Consider the following 15,900-nt stretch of genomic DNA (forward strand, 5'->3'; position numbering starts at 1 on the left):
TTTGTTCAGGTGGCGCGACCGCAGACCACCCTGGTGATTTATGTGCGAGATTACTGAAGTGTTGTCCACCCGCACTAGGACATGGTAGCCTCGTAACTCCTGGGGGAAGTATTTCAGGGCCCAAAATACAGCCATCATCTCGAGGCAATTGATGTGCCAATCGAGAAGTTGACCTCTCCAGACCCCCTGGGCTGGATGGCCATCTAAGACTGCGTCTGTCGTTAGCATCTTGCGACGACAACACGGACCGAGAGTGGGACCTAAAGTCAGAAACCGAGGTCTGAACCACATAGAAAGGGTGCGAAGCCCCTGGCGCATGAACCTTGTCTGCCTCTGGGGGTTGGCCCTTGGATGAAACCCCCTGGCTTTGAGCCACAACTAAAACAGTCTCATGTGCAGGAGGCCCAGAGGTATCACTGTGGAGCCAGAGCCAGAGCTGCATCCATGCATTTTGTGTATGTGCGGGGTGACAAGGCAAGGCCGAATGGAAGAACCCGATACTGGTAAGCTTTGCCCCCGAAAGCGAACCTCAGGAATTTCCTGTGTTGTGGCAGGATCTCTATATGAAAGTATGCATCTCTCAGATCGATCGTCATGAACCAGTCGTGCAACTGAATGTGAGAGAAAATCATCTTGATTGTCAACATTTTGAACTTGTGCATCTTTAAGTAGCGGTTTAATCTGCGAAGATCTAGTATCGGACGCAATCCCCCATCCCTTTTGGGAACTAGAAAATACCTCAGGCTGTAGTAGCCTGACTCTCTGTCTGATAGGGGAACACGTTCTATGGCCCCTTTGACCAGCAGAGTTAGAGGAGCCTCTAATTTCTCTTGGAATTTTATGCACCCCTCCCCGGGGGGGCACACCCCCACAGTCCCGGGCATACATGTCTCACACATAATTAGCCACGTCACCTGCCGAGGTTATTTAAAGCCAATTCTTGGCGTGTTTCTTCAAGTGAAGAAAAACATTAATTGTGTGTTTTATTATAAATTTACATACAGAATTGTCTTCAAAATATTTGGAAAGGTAAGAACTATACTACAATGTTTTTATTTTAATGAAAGTAATTTAGCATTTTTAACATTATATTAAGTTCAAGCTAAACGTAATTTCTGCTTTGTAATAGTACAACGGACAGTATGCATGTAAAACACACTTATGTACTGTATATCTACCAAAAATGTGCTTTTACAGTGCAGAAAAACATGGATATCTTTTGAGGATATTTTCAAGCACATCCAAGAGCTTCAGAAGTCATTGTCTGATCAGAAAACAGGGGAATGTCTTCTGCAAGACAACAAGTTCTGGGCAGAACTCTGCACAGTTTTGGTTGTACCAAATACATCCCGAAATAGATATCAACTAAAAAGGGCATACAAAGATGAAAATATGAATAAGGTCCAAATGGAGGAAGATGGAAAGGAAGATGCACCAGAGACTGAAGGTGCACAAGTTGAATTATTTACTGAAGACCTGAATGATTTTCAAAAGGAAGATGGAAAAGAACATACTAAGAAGAAGGACATTGTACAAGATGAGGAAGATTTGAAAGCAGAAGAGGGAAATAAAGAACCAGAAAAACCCAATGAGTTTGGGCAGGACAAAGTAAAGAACGTGGACTCAAAGGAGGTGAAGACAGTGGTAAAAGAGAAAGATGGAGAGAAAGATGCACAAGAGGTTGAAGGCGCAAAGGAGGAAGAAGTTACACAAGAGATCACTACATTTAAAAAAGATGATGAAAAAGAACACATGAGCGAGAAGGACTTAATACAGGAGGAGGAAGATTTAACAGTGGACCCTGCACAGGAAATTAAAAAGGGCCAGCAGGAGGAAGATGTAAGTGATAAGATGATAGTATTTACTTTTAAACTTGTACACATTTACTGTATACCACCAGTATGCTGTTTTAGAACAGCACATTTTTTTAAATGCTCTGGCTATTGCATGTTTACTGACTGCCCAGTAGAAGTTGACGTTGTTGTGCACAGTGAGAAAACATTTAAAGCACATGTGTCCTTCAGAGGTGACATGTCAGTGCACAATAAAAGAGAGCTCCAAAGGCGACCTGTAAGAGCTGATGCCCAAAAGGAAATAAGTCAGCAATTGCAAACAACACTACCAAGGGCACTCTACTTCAGAAAATGGAAAACCTTAGGGAATCTGTGGTAGAATCTGGCTGTCGAGATGAGGCACCTTCGCCAGGTGTTTTGAAATCCATTTCCTGGAGACAAAGAATGAAGGACAGGAAACATAAAAATGAAACTCCAGATGATGGTAAACGAAAAAAGAGATGAACCGGATGAGGTAATCCAGAAAGTGATCCTTCAACCGAAGGGTGTGATGCTTTGGTCCAAGAAAAGCATTGATATATTCCACCAAAGATGTAAATAGGACATTGTATATCTTGACGCAACAGGAAGCATTGTGAAGAAAAGTAAACGCAGCACAGGTCCTTTTTACATATATGAGCTTGTGGTCAGAAACCCAAATAAAGGTTCCTCTCCTTTTCCAGCAGCTATCTACATTATGTGACCTGTGACCACACAACCTCATCTATTGTGTATTTTCTCAGTGCTTTCCAAACAGAACATGCCAAGCAATATGGTCACAAAAACATCCGTCCACTCATGATTATATGTGATGGATCCATGTTCCTCATGCATGCCATTTCACTCGTCTTCTGCCAAACCAACCTCAAAAGCCTTGCTCCAATATTATTATAGAATTTTGACAGGGAAAGGCACTGCTGAAGACTTCGACAAAAAAGGGGATCCTAATCTGTACTACACTGAGACATTCATACATGCACTGACAAGACAGTGTTGTCTCTTCAAAGAGGAAAGGGAGTTGGAAATGCCCATTCAAGTCAACTAATTCACATTCAAATAAATGTTTCTTTATGGTGTTTATCCCACAGAAAGGGAGGAAACCGCTAAAAGCACAAAGGCAAAAGTCCTATGGACCACTTTGGAGACATCACTCACCGGAGGAAGTAATCCAAGCCAAAAAATTGGTGAAAGAAGTAGTGATCAAAGAAGGACAAATGTTAAGCATCATGCACCCACAAACTTGGCTCAGCAGCGATGAAGTGGATGCAGGTTGTTTTTACATTTCTCAGCAGTTCCCTCATATAGATGGGTTTCAGTCCAACCTCCTCTATCAGTGTCTTCACCAAGGGGGTGTGGTTGGGACACCACAGAAACCATTTGTTCAAGTATTAAACATAAATGACAACCACTGGATCACAGCAAGCAACCTTTTCTGTGGACCAAAATGAGGTGTGCGTATATGACAGCCTGAACACAAACATCACCAAGCAGACAGATCAAAAATTATCCTGGTTGATTCGTCCACAAGCACCACAGTTTAAGATCAGAAAACCTGCCGTACAAATGCAGCAGTAATCTAGCAGTTGCTGATTTTTTGCATTGGCCTTTGCAACTGTGTTATGTGATGGGGTCAACCCAGAAGAGTGCCAGTTTCAAGAAAGAAACATGAGACGAACACTGTACAGAGCTTTGAAGAACAAAAAGGCTCCAGTATTTAGTACCAACCAATACAAGCAAAACCTGAAAGGGTCACAGTTCAGGTGGATGTTCACTGTATCTGCAGGACCTCACACAACCAAGAGGTGATGGTGCAGTGCAGCAACTGCAATAACTGGTACCACCCCAACTGTGTGTCTGTCCCACACAAAGCATTGGACACCACCGCAGAAGAGTGGAACTGTGAAATCTGCACTAATTAAAATATGCATTGTAGTGGTTTGGAATTAATCTTACTATACTAAATGTTTGAGCTGACATAAATGTTTAGGTACTTTGGATGATGTTGCAGAATGTAGAATGAGTAAATTTGTTGTGATAGTCAGTGAGTACATTGATAGACATCCAAGTTTCCAAGTTGTTATTTGGTACTGTTTATTTAGTTTGACCTATTCAAACTAAATGATCCTTTTGTTTTGCTGTGATATTTTCTATATATATGTACAGTATGTTGTCACAATAACCGGAGTAGACTTAGAGGTAACATCACCAACAATGTATTTATTCACTTGAAATTCAGAGAAGCAGCATGGGAAACAGGTTAGTGTTAAAATCAATGTAGATTGAAAGCACTTCGCTTGAGCATAAACAGTTCTTCCCAGCTGGCACACAACTTCATAAGACGTCAATATTTGGTTTGCGACGTCAGGTGACCAAAATCCAATGCCAGTTAATTAAATGTTATCATTTGGCATAAAAGGTAATGCATACATCTAGTGCCCATGGAAAATATTGTTACTTCATTTGAAAATATTGACTGTTGAAATGGTTATATTGTTGTTTTTTTAATTAATGACAATTTTACGTTTTTTTTTTGCAAACCCCCACACCCAAACATCACGCAATGCGGTAATACATCAAGCTTTGATTAAAAAATGCCTCTTATATGTCTTTGTAAGCTTTAATTTGAACATTATAATGCTTTTATTTTGTACATTGCATTTAATTCACTACAAGATAATCCGCCAAAGCTTCGGTTAGCCAAACAACTCTGTGATCAGGCATTGTGGCTACCCGATCCGTCCCGGAAACACGATTTGTTCCGCGCATGCGCGAGATTACGCCACTTCCGGTTAATCCAGTTTTTAGGACAGTCGATTCGATCCGTTCAGGGTTTGCTCGATTTGTACCGTGTGACAAGTTACAGAATGTTTTTTACTTTCCCATACAATGAAGCAAGGAGTAATTATTCTCATTCCCAAGCCAGGAACAGATCCAAAGATTTTAGATAACCTGCGGCCTATTACTCTATTAAATAATGACTATAAATTATTAGAACACCTTTATTCAAATCGTCTGAAATACGGACTGTCCCAAATTATAAGTAATACACAGTCAGGGTTTATGAAGGGTAGATCGATTCATAATAATCTACGCTTGATCCAAGACTTAATTGACTACAGATACATAATTAAGGAGGATGGAATTATTTTTTTTCTTGATTTTTACAAAGCGTTTGATACAGTTGAGCATCCTTTTATTTTTAAGGTTTTGGAACTTTTTGGTATTTGGGAAAATTTTAGAAATTCAATTAGTATTTTATACCGGGACACAAATTGTTCTGTTTCACTGCCAGAAGGGACTACTCAACGCTTTAATATAAACAGAGGAATTAAATAGGGCTGTCCCATCTCGCTGTTACTTTTTATTTTAGCAGCTGAAACGCTTGCTCTGCAATTAAAAATTCAGATATAGAGCAGTTGAAAGTTTTTGATAACTCTATAGTAAATCAGTCAGCTGGCTGATGATACAGTTTTATTAAAAAAAAAAGATGTACAAGTTCCAAAAACTCTCCAAATGATTAATACAGTTTCTAACGCCTCAGGCTTATTTCTTAATTTAAGTAAATCTGAAATAATGACCCTGAAAGATTCTCCTCTCACAACAATTTGCAGTATACCAGTTAAATCTTACATTACTGAGCTGAAGTGGTGCCTTAAGTTTCAGGTAAAAACAAAAACCTGGAAACATAGAGACAATGATGAATAACTAAAAGCATCACTACAATCTGTGTGCTCATTTAGATTACTTAGGGGTGTTCGATTCTGGATTCTTTTGGAGATGACTCTGATTCCCAACTCCCACTGTTAGAGTCGACTACATTTAATGTACTTCAAAACAGGGACAGAAACACAAATATCAAATAACTGAATGCCCTGGTTGGCAACTATTTTCGAAAGGTGCTCACAAACGCATGCATTCTTAAGTTTACATAAACTTCTATGTACAATATAATACTGTACAATTTTACTCGGACAATTAATGATAATTCTGACATCCACTGGTATCCAGAAAAATCCTGTAGGTCGCACACAGGTCTTTGGTTTTTAAGCTTTTTTTGCATATTTGACCTCTGTCCAAAAAGTTATCAAGCAATTATTAAAGAACAGTAAACACTCAGTGATGAAATAATAACAAATGGCAAATAGAACAGGTAACGTTACAAATGATCTTGTCAGAACCGGAAGAACTGGACTCAAATGCAGATACAGTCTTAGCAACAAAACTTTACTGGATGAGTAACACAAGGGAAACAAACAATAACGACCGAGCCGAGCTCGGGAAAGTTCAAGGAGAAGACAGAGGCGGAGTCAAACAGGCGGGTGATCACTCGAGGCATGAACAGAGTCCGAGGGGTAGATCCAGAGAGTAGTCTGCCAGGCAAGGGTCAATCGAGGTGCGAACAGAGTCCGAGGGGTAAGGCACACTCGTAATCCCAGGCAGAGGTGAGAGTAGAAAGGCTGGTCGGGTCCCGAATAGTAAATCCGTCTCAGGAACCAACTTCAGCCACAAGACACGCACGAAAACTAGACTAGAGAAAAAACAGTAAATCCAACAGTAGAAAAGCTGGAAGGCCAGCGCGGGGATAACCAAACAACGCAACAGCAAAGAAACAGAGAAAAGAGAGAGAATATAAAGGGACAGAGTGACGAGGGAGAATAAGTAACAGGTGTGCGCTGCTGAGCCGCTCGGCTGATTGCCAAGCCACATCAGCTGCGCAACATAGAAGGGTAGAGTGGAGGAAAACAAGCCAGTGAATAGGAAGATCAAACCCGGGACCTGACAGTACCCCCGCCTCCAGAAGCGCCTCCCGGCACGCTTGCGGAAGGGGGATGGCTGCGGTGGAAGGCGTCGATGAGGGAGCGGTCCAGGATGTCCCGAGCCGGAACCCAGCTCCTCTCCTCCGGGCCATAACCCTCCCAGTGCACTAGGTACTGGAATCCCCGGCCACGGCGTCTAGAGTCCAAGATCCGCTTGACCTTGAAAGCAGGAGCGCCTTCAACGATCAAGGGTGGGGGGAGGGGAATGGGGGAGGAAACAGGGGGAATGTGGGGGGAACACAAAACAGGTTTGACTCTAGAGACATGAAAAACAGGATGAATACGACAGAAGGGATTAGACAATCGAAGCTTGACCACCACCGGGCTGATGACCTTGACGATGGGGAACGGTCCAATGAACCTGGGTGCCAATTTGCGGGCCGGGACCCGCAAAGGGAGGTCCTTGGTAGAAAGCCAAACTCGTTGCCCACATACGTACCTAGGGGCCCGCCGGCGGTGACGGTCGGCGGTGCGCTTGGTGCGATCCTGGGACCGGACTAGCGCTGCCCTGGCCCTTTTCCAGGTGCGTCGACAGCGCTGGATAAAGGCTTGGACAGAGGGGACCGCCGCTTCGATAGCCTGGGAAGAAAACACAGGGGGTTGGTACCCTAGACAACACATGAATGGAGACAGCCCGGTCGCCGATACCGGCAACGAGTTGTGAGCATACTCAACCCAGGTCAGCTGCTGGCTCCAGGTGGAAGGATTGTGTGCAGCCATGCATCGGAGCATCCTACCCAGGTCCTGGTTGGCGCGCTCGGTCTGCCCGTTGGTTTGGGGATGGAATCCGGACGACAGGCCGGCGGACGCACCAATCTGTCGACAGAATTCCCTCCAAAATTGGGAGACAAATTGAGGACCCCTGTCCGAAACCACCTTCTCAGGAAGACCGTGGATACGGAGGACCTGGTCCACCAAAACCTGGGCCGTCTCTTTAGCTGAAGGGAGTTTGGGGAGGCCGATGAAATGGGCCGCTTTAGAGAAGCGGTCCACCACGGTTAAGACCACCGTATTGCCACTGGACGACGGGAGACCTACCACGAATTCCAGGGCAATATGGGACCAAGGGCGGGAGGGGACAGGTAGCGGACGTAACAAACCAACGGGAGGCGCATTGGAAGACTTATTTTGCGCGCAGACCGGACACGCCCCCACGAACCGGTGAATGTCTTCCTTCATGGCTGGCCACCAAAACCGCTGGCGGATGGCAGCCAGCGATCTCCCGACACCTGGATGGCAGGTGAGCCTGGAAGAGTGGCCCCACCGAAGGACCGCCGTGCGGACCGACCCAGGAACAAAGAGCAGACCCAAGGGACATTCTCGGGGCGTTTCGACCTCGACCAAAGCTTGCTTAACGCGCTGCTCGATTCCCCAAGTAATCGCCCCCACCACCCGACCCTCAGGGAGGATAGTGTCAGGAGGAGCGGGCGGACCACCTGCTGGTGTGAAGCATCGAGACAGCGCGTCGGGTTTACCATTTTTGGAGCCTGGCCGGTAGGACAAGCTAAAGTCGAAACGTCCAAAGAATAGTGCCCAACGAGCCTGCCTGGCATTCAGTCGTTTCGCAGACCGAATGTATTCCAGGTTCCTATGGTCGGTCCACACAATGAAGGGAACGGTAGCGCCCTCCAGCCAGTGACGCCACTCTCCCAGAGCCAACCGCACTGCCAACAACTCCCGATTGCCGACATCGTAGTTTCGCTCTGCAGGAGACAAACGGTGAGAGAAGTACGCACAGGGATGTAATTTCAGATCGTGCGAACTAACCTGGGAGAGGACCGCTCCGACCCCAACCTCCGAGGCATCAACCTCCACCAAGAACTGACGAGTGGGATCAGGGGTGACCAGAACAGGTGCGGTGACAAACCTGTTCTTAAGTTCGTCAAACGCAGCCTGAGCCGCCGCTGACCACTCAAATCTGTTCCTAGTGGAGGTCAATGCCGAGAGGGGAGCCGCCACCTGCCCAAAGTTCCTGATGAATCGCCGATAAAAATTGGCGAAACCCAGGAACTGTTGAACCGCTTTCCGGGAGACAGGTGTCGGCCAGTCGGAAACGGCCCTGACCTTCGCAGGATCCATGCGAACTCCTCTCTCCGAGATGAAGTGACCCAAGAACGAAACCGACCGGGCGTGGAACTCGCACTTCTCCACCTTGACGTACAGCTGGTTCTCAAGCAACCGTTGGAGCACTTGTTTGACATGACGGACATGCATCTGGAGGGAAGAAGAGAATATGAGGATATCATCCAGATACACAAAGACAAATCTGTCAATCATGTCACGAAGAACATCGTTAACAAGTGCCTGGAAAACAGCCGGAGCATTAGATAGCCCGAAAGGAAGGACTAAATACTCAAAATGCCCAGTGGGGGTGTTAAAGGCTGTTTTCCATTCGTCCCCCTCTCTAATCCGGACCAGGTGGTAAGCATTGCGAAGATCCAACTTTGTGAAGAACTTCGCTTCCTGCAAGAGTTCAAAGGCTGAAGCCATAAGGGGTAACGGATAGCGATTCTTAACCGTTATGGCGTTCAGACCTCTGTAATCAATGCAAGAACGAAGCGAACCATCCTTCTTCTTCACAAAGAAGAACCCCGCCCCAGCTGGAGATGAGGAGGGACGAATGATACCGGCTGCAAGAGATTCGTTCAAATAGTTCTCCATGGCCGCTCGTTCAGGAGCAGCCAAGGAGAACAGCCGTCCTCGAGGTGGAGAAGAGCCGGGGAGAAGGTCGATGGCACAATCATAGGGCCGGTGGGGAGGCAGGGACGTGGCTCGAGACTTGCTGAAGACCGCTCTCAACTCATGATACTCCACAGGAACCCGGGACAGATCGACCCTTTCCTCCTGAAACACAGAAGAGGGAGAGAGAGGGGTTAAGCAGAGACAAGACAGTGAGCATGACAAAATAAACTCCATCCCGATAAGGTACCCTGAGCCCAGTTGATGGACGGGTTATGGTGAACGAGCCAGGGATGGCCAAGAACTATGGGAGCCATAGGAGACTTAAAAACAAAAAACTCTAATTCCTCCTTGTGGTTGCCAGACGTAACCATGTTCAAAGGAGCGGTAATAACGGACACAGTTTGCAGAACCCTACCATCAAGGGCCCGGACGGTGATGGGTGGACGGACCGGCCGCATGGGAAGTCCTTGTGCGAGCCCAGGTCTCGTCCACCATATTGCCCTCCGCCCCAGAGTCCAGCAGCGCCAACTCGTGGAATGAGGAGGTGTCAAAACTGAGAGTTACGGGCAGAAGAGTGCGAGTGCGATGGTTGGGGAAGACTGAAGTAGCGCTCGCCAGGATCCCCCTGACTACCGGCGAGCGTTGGCTTTTAAAGGACACTTGGAAGCCTGGTGACCTTGACCACCACAGTAGAGGCATAATCCCTCGTTCAGATGGCGAAGTTTCTCTTTCGCTGGAAGACGTAGTCTACCCAGCTGCATGGGTTCGGCGTCCTCGGCGAAAGCAACCCCGGTGTCCTCGGAAGACGGCTCGAGCTGTTACCGCCACTCTGGAGATTTGACTGGGGTCTTAACCCGGCGACGTAACTCCATCCTGGCGTCTAGCCGAATGGCCAAGGCTATGAGGTCGTCCAGAAGTTCCGGAGGGTCATGAGCATATATCTCATCCTTAACATCCCCGGCCAACCCCTCGAGGAAACGTGCAAACAATGCCTCAGGATTCCATAGGCTGGTCGTCGCGAGCGTGCGAAATTCGATCGAGTAGTCTGTCACCGAGCGACGCCCCTGCCTGAGAGCCGCTAGTTGTCTCGATGCCTCCTTGTCTCGATGCCTCCTCGATGCCTCCTTACAGAACGGTCAAACACCTTTATCATCTCGTTCTTGAAATCTTCATAATTAACTGGAGAACTGGAGTGTACCGCCCACCATGCCGCACCCCAATCCCGGGCACGACCTGCCAACAGCGAGATGACAAACGCCACTCTTGCTTGCGGTGAAGCGTATGTGACTGGCTGTAGAGAAAACACAACCTCGCATTGAATGAGGAAGGCACGGCAAAGTGTGGGCTCACCGTCATATGGGAGAGGATTGTTGACACGGGGCTCGTGCACACGCTCCGGGCTGGCAGCATGGGGCTCAGACAACTGGAGTTGACTCAACCGGGCCGAGAGACCTGCAACTTGGGCAGTTAATGTTTCAACCGCCTGTTGGGTAGCAATCAGGCCCTCTTGATGTTGGCCCAACAGAGCTCCTTGCCTCTCCAGTGCCGACCTTATGGGGGATGAATCCGCTGAGTCCATCTCGTGGCTGTTGCGTTCTGTCAGAACCGGAAGAACTGGACTCAAATGCAGATACAGTCTTAGCAACAAAACTTTACTGGATGAGTAACACAAGGGAAACAAACAATAACGACCGAGCCGAGCTCGGGAAAGTTCAAGGAGAAGACAGAGGCGGAGTCAAACAGGCGGGTGATCACTCGAGGCATGAACAGAGTCCGAGGGGTAGATCCAGAGAGTAGTCTGCCAGGCAAGGGTCAATCGAGGTGCGAACAGAGTCCGAGGGGTAAGGCACACTCGCAATCCCAGGCAGAGGTGAGAGTAGAAAGGCGGGTCGGGTCCCGAATAGTAAATCCGTCTCAGGAACCAACTTCAGCCACAAGACACGCACGAAAACTAGACTAGAGAAAAAACAGTAAATCCAACAGTAGAAAAGCTGGAAGGCCAGCGCGGGGATAACCAAACAACGCAACAGCAAAGAAACAGAGAAAAGATAGAGAATATAAAGGGACAGAGTCAAGGCCGGATTAACCATATGGGCAACTGGGCAATTGCCCAGGGGCCCACGACCTCTAAAGGGCCCAGGGCGGTGACGCCAATCAACGTGCACTGAGCCGGTCGCGTGACGGCAAGCTCCGCTACACAACACAACTCAAAAAATGCAAACATGGAGAAGCTAAGTGGGAGCGCTAAACGGAAATTAAAAAAGGAGAAGGATATCAGGAACGCAGAAAATTTAAAATATATACCGAAAATAGGGAATTTCTTCACGCTAGTAAACGTTAGCAACTGTTCTGCTAAGGAAGCATCCGTCAACGAGGACAGCTCAGCTAGCCAGGACATTTCTTCACTGCCGGCGCTAGCTAATGTTCACAGCCCCGAGAGCGAAGAGCCCCCGGCAGCATCTTCAACCGACGGCCCGGATTCTGCTGCGAGTGCGACCGTTGAGGGAAGCGGTGATGGTCGAGTCTCACCGCCATCTGAGCCGCTCGTCGAGTCTGCGAGCAGCCCCTGTACCTCAACGCCTCTACTCCCTGTGGATCCTGCACTGTGGGGGCCGGTTACAGAGCCGCTCCGTGAAGAGGCGATCTTCCGAGGGCCTGCAGCTTTCCAGAACCGGTCTGCCAAGTGTCTTGCTTCGGTGAGGGAGTCCGGATTTGGGAGTAGGACACGCTCCCTCACCAACGATCTGCTTCATTGCCAGATTATGTAGCATTTCTTTTTGTCTTGTCTAATTGAGAGAAATTGACAGATTTCCAAATGTTTATCTTGCACTAAAATGTTTAACCCTTGCCTGTCTTGTTGAACTGTGATGTGACAGGTTGTTTTCTGTTTTAAAACAAGTTAAAATGAGTTTAGGAGCAGATGATACTGCATTTTATTTATTTTTTCCTTGTGGTGGCTCCATGAAAATGCTGTAAATTGTTTATTGTTGTTGAGAGAAAACAGCAGATTTCAAAATGTTTATATTGCACTATAACTTGATTGTCCTGTTGAATTCTGAGATGACAGGGTGATTTCTGTTTAAAATGAGCTGAGGACCAAAATGCTACTTGATTCTAGGAGATTATGGATTTTTGTTTGTGTCTTGTCTGTGGACTTCCTCTGTGATGGCTCTATCAATTCAATACATTTGTGTTGGGAGTAGGTGTTGTTAAATAAATATTGGATGCTTTGAAAGTGGTTGCTTATTTATTTTTTTGTGAAAATGGAGGACACTTCCTTCACTCTCTATGTAGTGGGTCAATTTTGCCAGATTATACTGATGCCAATGCGTTTTGTTTTCATAACAACATGAGTGAATGGCCTTGACAAGAGAACACTGTGGTGCATTTGTAGTTCTATGGGCATTTGCACATCTGTACATCAAAATGCACTTGATGACAGTTAGTTATTGAAATATTGAGTATATTTACTGTATTACTGTAATGTATTCTGTATTTTGCCAGATTATGGTGATCCTGGGGTCGTGATGATGGGGCCCTTGAATATTGTTGCCCCGGGTACAGTGAAGTGTTAATCTGGCCCTGGACAGAGTGACGAGGGAGAATGAGTAACAGGTGTGCGCTGCTGAGCCGCTCGGCTGATTGCCAAGCCGCATCAGCTGCGCAACATAGAAGGGTAGAGTGGAGGAAAACAAGCCAGTGAATAGGAAGATCAAACCCGGGACCTGACAGATCTAAACAGTGTGTTTTATATGTAGGTGTATAATTCAATAATTGTGTAGACTAGTAAAATAAAACATTGAAGACGCATAACTGTATATTTACTGGAGTTAAATATACAGGCTGCTATGATTGTTATTATTTCTCCAGGTTGTGTTCAGGGGAAACCTGGCCGAAAGAGAGAGACCCAAAATGAAAATTTTGTCATAATTTGCTCACCTTCCAGTTGTAACAAACCTGTATACACTTCTTTGTTATTCTAAACACAAATAAAGATATTATACAGTGTTTAAAAAGTATTAAATTCCTAAATCAAAATGTTAGGCCTAAAAAACTCTTAAATGACTGAAGTATTGGGTTCTAGATCTGAAATAATTTTAAACGGGTCTTAATTATCCTATGGCCATGTAACATTGCCTCTGATGCTCATTCAAATGCTTCCGTTTGGTTCTGTGGTGTTGTAGTTCCTTCTTTTTAATGAGAATTAGCTACAAATGAGACTAACATGTAACACAGGTTGCAGCCAATCAGCTTCGTGTTTTTGGCGTGAGAGACGGTTGGTGTTGTGGCTAGAAGAGATACAGCTACGGCCCCAAAGCTCGCCAGATGTGCGCTGTTTTCATCTTAATCCTAAATTTAAAATCTCGCGAGATATGGACGTAGCTGTATCCCTGTATTAGCCCTAAACGTGAGAGATGGCGGTTCGGAACTCATGTGACGCGGATTAATGATAAAAGACAGCTGAACGACAAAAGACGTTTGTGGGCGTGCGCTCCATGTCGGTGAGTTCAATTTAAAAGTGAATTGCCACATGTTTTATATAATCTGTTTCTGAACGTGACGTAATCGCGCTGGAAAGGCCGCCATCTTGTATGCTACGCACAAAAGGAGACGTCTCTGTAGTGCGCAGCGACAGAGAGTCCGAGGGGAATCTCTTGTAGTGGGAAAACTTAATGAAGCAAAGGTACGTCAAATAGTAATACAGTACAAACTTTAGCAACTACTCATATACTAAGCAGCGGCCGTCACCGCTTCCGTAGCATACAAGATGGCGGCTGCGATGACGTCGTTTCTTGGACTCGGATCGACGCGCAATATGATCACGTCTGCACTGTAATCCATAATAATTCTATGAGCGAGTGCACGTCAAAACTTTATTTCGGTACTTTTGAAGCACTTATCAATCATAATACATTTACATTTAAATATTTGAAAAGAAAGATTCGTGTGCGTATGTGTACTAAAAGGTGAAGCTACTAAAACCTTAGGCTATAGCTGTCAGTGTGCCATACAAATTAGTTATACATATTGTCTTTCTTAAATTAATGCATAGATGAATTTACCTGGAAGATAAATAATGTTTTAAAAACAAGGTTCTCTGTATCAGAATTTTTGGTTACACTTTACTTTAGAGTGCCCCTGTTACAGTGTAATTATACATTCAAGTACTGAGTAATAAAAATGAACTACATGTACTTACTTTAAGATTTGGGTTAGGGTTACTTAAATGTAATTATGCATAATTTATAGTAAATACTATAGTAAATACATGTAACATGTCTAACAAGGGCATTGTAAAATAAATTGTAACCAACCTTCTGCTATGTATGCAAGAAAGAAATTAACCTGGGAATGTTGGGTGTGCGGTTTTTATGTTGTGATGCAGGTCTTAAATTTAATTCATAATGGTTTTAAAAAGGTCTTAAATTTGACTTGGTGAAACTTGCAGAAACCCTGTCTATAATAAAAGGTTGTTTCCAAGTCATTTTGGGTCACTTGACTCCCATAGGATAAAAGACTACTATCAAAGTCAGTGGTGACCCAAAACGGCTTAGTTACAGACTTTCATTAAAATATTATTTGTGTTCCACACAACAAAGAAATGTATTCAGGTTTGTAACAACTGGAGGGTGAGCAAATTCTGGCAAAAGTTTCATTTTTGGGCTAACTATTTCTTCAAAATGCAGGAATGAATCCCCTAAATTATTGTTCCATGTGATTATGGTGATGTCATCAACAACAGCTAGTTGTTCAGTTTGGTTCCGTACACACTGAATAGATTTTCTCTTCATGTGGTTGTCACAGAGAATTGTTGTGTTGTTACAGTTTTGTAAATAATGGATTTGTAATGGGTATAAATTGTATGGTCTTTATTGCAGGTCTTCTGTTTTTCTGTGAGACCCAGCTGGAGACATCAAGAGGCCTGGACAGATGTTGGCCTGCAGAACACACCACTCTGACCTCTCTGCTGTTCCATGGATGACTGACTACTACCATGTTATTAAAGGGATAGTTTACCCCAAAACGAAAATTTTGTCATCATTTACTCACCCACATAACATTTCAAACTTGGATGACTTACTTTCTTCAGCAGAATACAAAAGGTATTTTAAGAAAACCGTTGATGTTGTCCTAAGGACATCAACCACTTGGCAAAATCAGGATAGCCATACAATATCAGCCAACGTTGTTCCGTTACAAACATTCTTCAAAATATCTTCTTTTTTGTTCTGCCACAGAAAGAAGGGCATACAGGTTTAAAATGACAAGAGGGTGAGTAAATGACAGAATTTTTATTTTGGGTGAACTAACACTTTAAAGTCAACTGAGCACCTGTGAAAGTGGAGTTTGTTGTTGTAAAGTCACACATGTGTATCAGTAAATTGAAGTTTTTGTTATAAGCTGCAGTTTTCTATTTTATTTTGTAACAACACAACAGTTTTACCTTTTCAGAGTCTTTATTTGAGGTGCACAAATCCTAAAACATCCCGAATGACTAAAATAGTATCACAAGTGTACATTTTACAATACACTATAACAAAGTGTGTGAGTAATAGGTCGATATTCTG

This window comes from Triplophysa rosa, linkage group LG1 (genome assembly GCF_024868665.1).
Source record: "Triplophysa rosa linkage group LG1, Trosa_1v2, whole genome shotgun sequence".
Classification (NCBI taxonomy): domain Eukaryota; kingdom Metazoa; phylum Chordata; class Actinopteri; order Cypriniformes; family Nemacheilidae; genus Triplophysa; species Triplophysa rosa.